Below are 10,276 nucleotides of genomic sequence, written 5' to 3'. Positions count from 1 at the left end.
AATCTGGACCAAAAAGGACTTTGACTTTGACTTTAAACCCAACTTGGTTCAAGTCAAGTCAACTGGGTTTGGACCAGGTCAAGTGGGTTCAGACCCAGGTCAGGTGGGTTAGGACCAGGTCAGGCAGGCTCAGGCTAAGTCAGGCAGGCTCAGACCAGGTCAGGTGGGCTCAGGTGGGCTAGGCTAGGTAGGGGAGGTTTAGGAGAGAGAGAGAAGGCAAGAGAGAGAGGGGGTCGATTTTTATGAGAAGAGAGAGAGTGGGGAGGGCTATTTATAGCCCAAGCCCACCTCCTCTTGGGTTTTTTCATCCCCCTTCTACCCCCTTGGCTTCTTTTTAATTCCAAGAGGTTCCTTGGTGTGGGGCCCACTTGGATATTCCATGGGATATTTTTGTGGGTCCCACCAGATATTTTCAGAGGAATATTTCTGTGGGTCCCACCAATATTTCCGTGGGTCACGCAAGAATTTTGGGTTTCCGGCGATTTTTTCTGAAAAATTCTGAGTACGCCATTTTCTTCGTATTGACGTAACTAAGAAAGTTGGCTCGTACGAATCTATTGATTTCGTTTAGTTAGGAAGTTATGGCTTCCAGAGTGTTTGAGCATATATTCGCAATTCAACGAATATCCTAAGTATAACTGGCTCGCAGGAATTGATTCGTTTTGCATTCTGAGAAGAAATACTATTTTTACCGGTAAATGCCCTCATGAATTTTATTCAGATATTTTCTGAAAAATTGCGGGTCTTACAATAATCTAAGTCTTTATTCTAACATATGTCAGCTACATTTCCATCCAAACCTTAGGAAGCCTAGATTTTGTCCTAAGCTGACATCATTGCATATAGGATCTAAGTATGGTTTGGTAGGACCATATTGATGAGACTACATCCATGTTCACATTAGACTTAGGTCTTAAATACAACTCTCCTCAATTTTAGGGATTGAATGCAAACAATGTATGCAAGTGTATGCTTCTCTTTATTTAAATCTATCTCTTTAGGACTTGCATTAGAGCCTTCTGATTTTATTGCATATTGATCATATTTTGAAAACATCCCTACCTATATTGTCCCGGTTTTCACGTTGCTGGGCTGTCTCACTGAACCATAGTTCGGGAGAGAGCCTCACAACTAGACCACTTATTTGGGTTCACGCCCCCCTACCACGTACCTAAGGTCCATAGTCCAAGGTATATCGGTAGGTGCTCAAGGATGTTGGGAAGCCCTTATCTTAGAACCGGAGAAATATCTTATATGCCACGTACTTCGAGCTTCGGCTTGAGTATATCGGCATACCTTGATTGGAATCAGATGATCTGAACCATAGAGTCAGGATTAAGGTCCTACAAGCTATTTCAAATATTGCATATAGAGTCAGACTTTAGGGAGTGTTGTGTGCGCATCCTTGTTTGTGCAGTTATGATTATGCGATGTTTTCCTTGTGTTCTCCTATATCGACATCTTTTAAAACCCTGGGTGTGCTCTTTAAAAACTTTCTCTATTTTCAAAAACCCCAGGTGCATATTTTTCCTTTGCCTATATTCTTTTCCCCTTTTGTATGTCAAAACTTTTCTTAAAAACCCTGGAAAGTCTTTTTCAAATCCCCTGTTCTTTCCAAAATTTCCAGGATTAACGTTTGTCCCCTTCTTTCATCAAAAAGTCTATCCGTAAGTCCTGCATTCTATCTAACTCTCTTCCTCTTTTTGCCACAGTATCACTCCGATGGCATCCGAATCTCCCGATGCTATCTTTCCTTGGGATCATGTCTTCTATCAAATAAGGGATGGAACCCCAGATCATCGGGTCATTCAGTCTCGTACCTTCTTCCCTCGGTGAAACTATTCTTGGTTCACCGCCTTCTCGCGTATGTTCCCAGACCACTTGGACGATTGTGGATTGGAGATGGCATCGGCAGTTGGCAAGCGAACCATCAACGGCAGTCTAATTCAAGCTATGGCAGAGCGATGGAATCCGCGTACCTGCACGTTTTGGTTTCCGTGGGGAGAGATGACTATGCTAATAGATGAGTTCAATGATATCATGGGATTGCCAGAACCAGCTGGTCAGCCAGATGATCCAGTCGAGCAGCAATTCTTGATCAATGTCAAAGGGGTAGATGTTCGAGAAGCATTGGCCAGAGCCACAGGGAGCAGATCCTGGCCTCTCACAGAGATCAGCGGAAGTCAGTTCATCGATCTGTTCGAACTCTACAACAAATATGGGGCCTACGAAGAAATCGATACCTTATCTCGAGCAGCGAAAGAAAGAATCCAACATGCCATGGTCCTATGCACAGTGGGGTTGGCATTCTTTCAGGATGGTCAAAATTTCATCGATGTCAGAGTCGCCCAACTTTTTCGAAGATGGGGAAGCAAGCAGACCCGTCAGCTTTCAATATCCATGGCAGCTCTAGCTTTTCTCTACAGAGGTTTGGCTCGATTTTTCCTCGGAGAGACCGTTTTGGTAGAAGGGTGCACGTACGCCTTGCAGTCGTGGTTCCTGCGGCATGTACCGTCAAAAGCCAGTTCTTTCAGATTCAGCAACAAGCAGCCGAAGTCAGCCATTCAGTGCCGAGCTTTGATCGAGAAACTGCATCAGGAGGAAATCATTTGGGACTTCTTCGACAGAAGAGAGACCGTTCCTCGCTACACCTATGCTCCTGACAAGCGCTACAAACTGCTCGACCCTTTCTTCTGCATAGACTATCAGCCAGAGAGATGTCTCAGACAGTTTTCGCAGCGGCAGGTTCGTGCCAACACTCGCTTCCCGACAGGCCGCATGCCAGAGTTCGATCTACGGTCGGATCAGTGGTCTGGAGCATACCACGTCGCCAAATACACTTGGGACTCCTTTATTTCTTTGTCTATATTTCCTGGTCCTAATGTATCATCAGAGTATCGAGAATGGTGGCAAACTGTCTGCCCACCTTCTCTTTGTATTTAAATTTTGTCATCAATGAAAATGCAAACTTTTATTCTGATAAAAAAACTCTTATGGCCAAATCTTATTTTATTTCATATAGTTACGGATTCATCCCCAGTGATGAGACCCATTTTGTCTATTCTTTTATCCCTCGTCGTGACAGGCGACCTCGTCCAGGTCACAAGGCGCATTTTGTCACCATAAATGGATGACGCAATCATTGCAAAAATTTGTCAATTCCTTCCCTCATGTCTTTTCCTAAAAGAAATCACATTTCCAAAAAATTTCCTCCAAACCCTAATCATTCTTTTCACCTTCAACAGGAAATCACTGGCATTTGCAAAATGGTCGTAACAAGGGCAGGAAAAGAAACAGTTCCTCAACACAGCGACAGTGAGGCCGGAGGGATGGATTCCCCCAAATCGGTCAGGGGACAGAATCATAATCAAGCAGATGATATAGATCCAGCCATGTATAATCTGTTTAAAAGAATGATGACCAAAATGATGGCTGAGCAGGCCGAGGCCAGTCAGAAAGAAGCTGTTCCAAAAGGCAAGCCAAAGAAGAAAGCTGTAAAGAAGCCAGTCAGGATTGTTAGAAAGCAAGTACAGCCCGACACCACTTCTGAAGAAACAGAATCAGCTGAAGAATCGGAAGAGGAAGAGCAATATGTTTATCATCAGAATCCTCCACCGCAGTCGGTAAAAGCCGCTGCAGAGCCCGAATCAATCAATAAGCCCGTTCCGACTAATGATTCGATGCAAGAGCATATGCAAAAAATGAATAGGGCTATCAAAGATATTCAGGCTAAAAGCAAGGGCAAGCAGACCTACTCTGGTGAAGATTTTTACCATGGCCTGGACGGGGATGACAATCTGGAGAATCTCCCTCAAAAATTCCTTAAATTCGACGGAACAAGCAATCCCAAGGCTCATTTGGCCACCTTTTATGCCGAATGCGGCCGTTTCAGGAAAGATAATCGGGCGTTATTCATCTGCTTTCCTCGCAGCCTAGAAGGGGTAGCGGCCAGGTGGTATGCAGACCACATTAATCCTATCGAACTACGAGAGTTTGATAAAGTTGTCAACTTGTTCATTGAGCGCTTCATGTTCAATATTGAAGCCTCACCAACCCTCAATCATCTGTATAATTTAAAACAGATGGAGAATGAGAAAGCCAGTGAATTCATCCACAGGTGGAGAAGCACCTGTAACAGAATGAAGGTTCCCATCCCGGAGGAGCATGCCCTGCAGATTATTCTGAATAACTTTTCCCAGCCTTTGAGGAACCTCATTTCCACTTCGCCTGCAAAGTCATTCATCAAATTGATTGAAAGAGCCGAGTGGCTCGAGATCGGTCTGGACAATGGTCTATACGAAATATATCCTTTTGTCAGAGAAAATCCTGATCAGAAGAAAAAGGCGCACGTCGCCTATGCCGCAGGATTGACAGATCAGGGCAGCAGTGGTTCTGGCAGAAAGAAGAACAAGAATGGCCGCAGCAAGAACTCAGGACATCCCAGGGCCGAAAGGACTAACTCGGCAGCCCAGAAGGGAAAATTTGTTAAGCCCGTCCAACCAGCGCCTGTTATCGTCGCGAAAATTTTTCCCCCGTCTTCCCTTCCTTGCGGAAGAGAGAAAGAGGAAACGCTTCCGCGCTTCAAACTTGACCGGATTTTGGAAATTATTTTGAAATACTCGCCTCCGTTTTGAAAATTGCGGGAAAATCCATGGGATGGGGCTCGACCTGTCGGTACGAGGTTCGACCGTTCCTGCCGCCTTTAACAGGGGTAATCGAACCAAGGACCAAAACTATGCTTGACTTAGTTAAATTATCAAAATCGTGTTCTATCCTAGATGCACAAAGAATTCAGGCATGTGCTATGAGATTTTGGAAAATGCAAGTTGGAAAACATGATGTATGCTTAGAAAACATTTGGAGTTGGAAAGAATCTCTCAGGAAAAGGGTCAATTTCTCAGGAAACTCAGATAAAAAGGGGTTTTTGAAAACATGAGAAAGCTTATAAAGATGTGAGAAAATCAGGAATAGTTGAAAATCCTGGGAAAGTAGAAGTGATTCTTGAGAAAAGGAGAGAATTTGAAAAGGGAAACTCTTCTTAAGAAAACTTGGACTTTGAGAGTTTTCTTAGGAAAATGATGGAAAATTTATAGGAAAACTCATTGGAGAAGGAAATTCAAAACTTGGGGAATCGAAATCCTGGGAATTTTACCTTTTTAAATACTTGGAAATCGATTTTGGATCTTGAAGAAAGATTAGAAAACTCTTTTGAATATCTTAAGAAAATATCATTTTCCTGGGAAAACTGTGGAAAAACTTGTCTTTGGAAAACCGATTTTGAAAAATCCTTAGAATTTCTTGAGAAATCGATTTCTTGAGAATGAAGTTTTCTTGAGAAAATCTTGAGAAAATCAATGATTTCATGATGCAAATGACATGAGTGAATGAATGCACTTTGAAAAGATTTTCTAAGAGATTTGTTGGAAAAATATGCATTAAGTCAAGATAAATCCTTCACATATCCTGACTGTGGCCATGAATATGTTCAGAATTTAGTTGATTTGATGCACATGATTTTGAAAACTTTGGAAATATGATGTGCATTTTAAGATAGCCTAAGAGTGTAGGCTCAATGTGACTAGTAGAAAGATGATGGATCTGGGTCTCGTCCATATTCCGACTAGGGCCGTAAATATGGATCCCACCGAGTCCATCAACTCCCTAAGAGTTGGTGCACGTGCCATTCGTGAACATCCATAGTGCTTTTGAAATAAAATGCATGAATCATATAATCAGGATATTGCATAAAATCAAACTATATGATATGCATCCTAGTCTAAGCAGGAAATTAACTCTCTTATTCCAAAATTATTACATCACTAAATAAAGGAAATAAAAGAAATTTGCAGACTTCAGCTCCTTCTTTTGATTGTTCCTGCCAAGCTTGAAATAAAGTTAGCTCAAATATGTGGGTTTTTCCAAGATTTTCCAATAATATTATGAAATTATTGGATTTAATTGGATATAAACCCTATTCTCATGCTTCCTTGATATTTGAAATGATGAAAATGCAAGAAATTCAGTAGAAAACAGTTTGAAATTCGGAATTGTGGTCAAAATGACCAAAATACCCCTAAAATTAAAGCTACATCTTTAAAATCAGGGTTTTTTGAAGGAAAACTTGGTAAAATTGGGATTTTGAAATTCAAATTGAATCAAATGATGATGAAATTCAGTAAGAGACATGATGACATGCTACTAAACACATTATGACTGTAAAATCAGAATTTGGTGTATTGCAATTTATCCAAAATAACGAATTTCGCTTGTTTTTCGCTTGGATCTGGGTCCTGCGGGACCCTGTTTTGGTATTATGGATGATCCGAACCTCAAATGGATTCCAAATTGCACCAAATTCGGTATGAAGCATTTAAACACTTTGATAAACAACCTAGAATGCTAAAATTCACGAAATGATATGATTTAAATGCTAAAATTTAAAGGAAGTCCTAAAAGGATGGATTTTGCCTATGGATCCGAACCAAATGCAATGCCTAATATGATAATGCAAGATTTACACCATGGAAACTTCTGATATTTTGCAGACTGCTAAAAGACCCGAAATGGAACATTTTTGGTTTTTACAGCTTCGGGATTTGAGCCATGGTGAGTTCAATAACAGGGATTTAGTTCTGACAGAGGTAAAAATCACCCTAATCTGATGTAAAATGCCAAACAAATATAAAACAGCCATGGAAATTTATGAAATTAATCAGAGCTATGAACGACACCTACATGAACAACTTTCATGTTTATGACTTCGGCATTTGATCAACAGAAACACAGAGAAAAATATAACTATTTCTGCCTAAACTAACAGACCAGACAAATGTAGCAAAACAGGGGACTGACAAGAAAAATCCGAAGCAGGGGTCAACACTGTTCTAAAAATTACAGGCTTTTTGATGCAAACAGAGGACACCACGTACATAACTTTCACTTTTTACAGTTTCGGATTTGGAGCAACACACAAAGAGAAACCATAGACCTAAGTCGATCCAAGATCTCAGAGGCCCAAATTAGGCTCTGCCACGTGTCCCGGACTCTCGGATTTTTGTCAGTCATAAAAAAATCAGAAAAAAAACTAGACATTCTCCCGAGTTCAGGGCATTTTTCGGATCGAAAATCGGATCTCCCAGGAAGGAGAACCCGATTTTACAAGTCGGCAAATGGTTTTCAAAACGCATCCCGGGTTACAAAACCCGACTTACCATTTTGGATGTTTACCGCAGTAAACAAATTCAAATTGCTCCGAATTTTTGGCAAAATTTCAGGGACACCTAAGGGCGCATTCCGTGATTTTTTTGGGATTTTTAATAAAACATAAATGCATGAAATGACGTGTGGACTGACTGACAAAAACAGGGACCTACTGAAAATAAGCAGAATTGAAATAAATGCTAAATTAATCCTAATTAATTCATGAAATGTACTAAATGAATGAAATAAAATGCAAATTAAATCTAGCTAACTACATGCATGTTAAAATCATCAAGGAAGTATAATTATGTATTTTTATATATGTCGTTTTATGATAATAGCTCAATCCATCCCTCGGATGAGCTCTTTCTTCAAACGACAACACGAATCAAACCAAAAGAATTATCATAGTGAAATCAATAGGAATGAAAGCTTACCTTGTGTTCTCCAGCGGTTTTGGAACTCCCAAAATGAGTGGCTATCTTGATAATGGGCTCCAGAGAGGCGTGAATCCAGAGGAAACCAAGAAAGAATGAAAATGGAATTCTGAAGTTCAATTCTCAAACAGGGCTCTCAGAGTGAAAATGCTAAATCCAAAAGAAGCTCTCCTAGGCTGGGCATGGGGCCTTGTATTTATAGAGATTTTTGGAAAATTTTAAAATTCAAAGAAGCTTAATCTGAGCCCTCCATGTGGATCCATCTCAGAGGGTGTTGTCTTGGAGTTTGAAATTCAAATTCTGCTTTATTCTGGAAGGAGGAGAGACTTCCATGTGGATCCATCTCAGAGCATCCACATTGCCATGTGTCAGAAGGTAGGAGCAGAGGAAGCAGAAGATGCCACCTCAGAGGGGTTTGAATTCTACTTTTTCTGATGAAAGGAGAGACTGACATGTGGCGCCATCTCAGGGTGGCTCCTACAATGACATGTGGCAAGAGGGAGGAAAAGGGACACGTGGCACCATCTCACACAAAATAGAAAAGGTGAAGTTCAGGATTTGCGCCACCTCAGACTGGAGTTTGAACATTTGAATTCTAGCTTTCTCTGAAGGAGGCAGAAAGTGACATGTGTCACTTGCTTTTTCTGAAGAAAGCAGAGAGAGACACGTGTCCCTTGCTTTTTCTGAGAAGAGCAGAGGGTGACATGTGTCACTTGCTTTTTCTGAGAAAAGCAGGGAGTGACATGTGTCTTCTACTTTTTCTAAAGGAAGCTGGAGATGACATGTGTCATCTACTTTTCTGAGAAAAATAGGAGGGAGACATGTGTTCTCTGCTTTTTCTGAAAGGAGCAGAGATTGACACGTGTCGCTTGCTTTTCCTGAGGAAAGGAGAGAGTGACATGTGTCACCTGCAGGAGACATAATTCAAATGGTGCCACCTCAGAGGAGACAAGTTCTACTTTTTCTGAACAGGACAACACATGACACGTGGCATCTCATGGTGACCTTGGAATGACACTTGGCACAGGGTGAAGATGGTAGACATTGACACGTGGCATAAAATAAAGAGGATGACTAATGACATGTGGCGGCATCTTAAGGTGGCCCCACGCTGACACGTGTCAAAGGATGGCAGAAGAGAGAAGGTGACATGTGGCACTTCTAGGTGAACCCTATGCTGACACATGGCAGGTAAATGGGAGAAGAGAGAAAGGACAAGTGGCACCAATCTAGGGGACAAGGTTCCTATTTTTTTGGGTTTTTCAAAGTTCAGGTTTTTCAAAAGAAAAGTCTATGTGACACCACCTCAGTGTGGGTCCCACATTGCTTCTTTATTGAAATAAGAACAAGACAACAACCTCTTTTTGGAATTTTCATAAAAATTTGGACTAATTGGTAAAACAGAAATTTTTGGAAAGAGTTGGCCCCTGTAGGGCAATTTTGTAAAAGGAAGATATTTGAAATTGTCAAAAGGGCAAAATCTGAGATAAGGTGGCTGAAATCCATATTAAAACTATCCAGATCATTTTCCTGAGGAAATATTTTAAAATTCAGAGCCCTGGGGGTAAAATGGGAAGAACTGATAATTTTGAAGACCCAGGGTTTTGAAATCAATTTTGAAAAGAGTTGAAATGCTAATCTGGATTGAAAATTTTGAAATCGAGAGTTCTGGACCTCGAAATGACATGCTGTGCAGTGCAGTGATATGAAATGCTAATGCAATGCTATACAATGACATGTCTTATACAATATAATCTTGAACCAAGACTTGGAGATGCCTGTCTCCTGTCAGGAATAAAATTTTGAACATCTGAGCTAAAATAGGGAGACTTTGAGAGTTCCAGATGAAATTTGGACTTTTACAAGGTTCGAACTCAGAAAATGACCATTTTGCCCTCCGGCAATTTCAAAGGCTGAATGATGATGTTTGGTGAAAATGTCGGGGAGGTGAGTGAAAATTTGGGGTGTTTACAGATGCCCCTCTTTGCTACTAAGCCGGCTCATGGCCGAGCTTAGTGACAAAGAAAAACACACCAAATTTGGGCTATACATAAAAAAATGCCCCAGTTAGAAGGATCTGACTGGGTCTGAAGAAATTAGCCCGAGGAAGATGGTAGATATGAAGCGAAGAATGGAGAGAAAAGATTCACTCTATGAGAGTGAAGTTCAGGTTTATGCCCTTAACCTGGATGAGACAGAAATACCTCGCATGGAACGAAGCTCAGGTTTGACCCTTAACCTGATGGGACAGAAATACCTCGCATGGAACGAAGCTCAGGTTTTGACCCTTGACCTGATTGGGGAATGGAATATCTCATCGAAATGAGACTCAGGTTTGTACCCTTAACCTGATCGGGCGGAAGATGAAATACCTCTTTGATTGAGGCTCAGGTTTGTACCCTTATCCTGATCGGGTGGAAAATGAAATACCTCTTCGAAGGAAGAGACCATGATGGAACCTTTGGATTTTGCACAATAAATCCAATAGGGTTTTTGCAAAAGGAAGGAAAATGGGGTCCCTAAGCTTGAAAAGGGATTGGTTTTGGGTGTCTCATTGCTGAGACTAAAATCAGCTTTTGAAATTGCCTTTTGCGGGAAATGATTGGTGGTTCGACCTCGAACCGAAATGGGACTGTCTA

This window comes from Nuphar pumila, chromosome 13, assembly GCF_984573655.1.
Source record: "Nuphar pumila chromosome 13, dmNupPumi1.hap1.1, whole genome shotgun sequence".
Lineage (NCBI taxonomy): Eukaryota > Viridiplantae > Streptophyta > Magnoliopsida > Nymphaeales > Nymphaeaceae > Nuphar > Nuphar pumila.
This window is presented reverse-complemented; position numbering follows the sequence as displayed.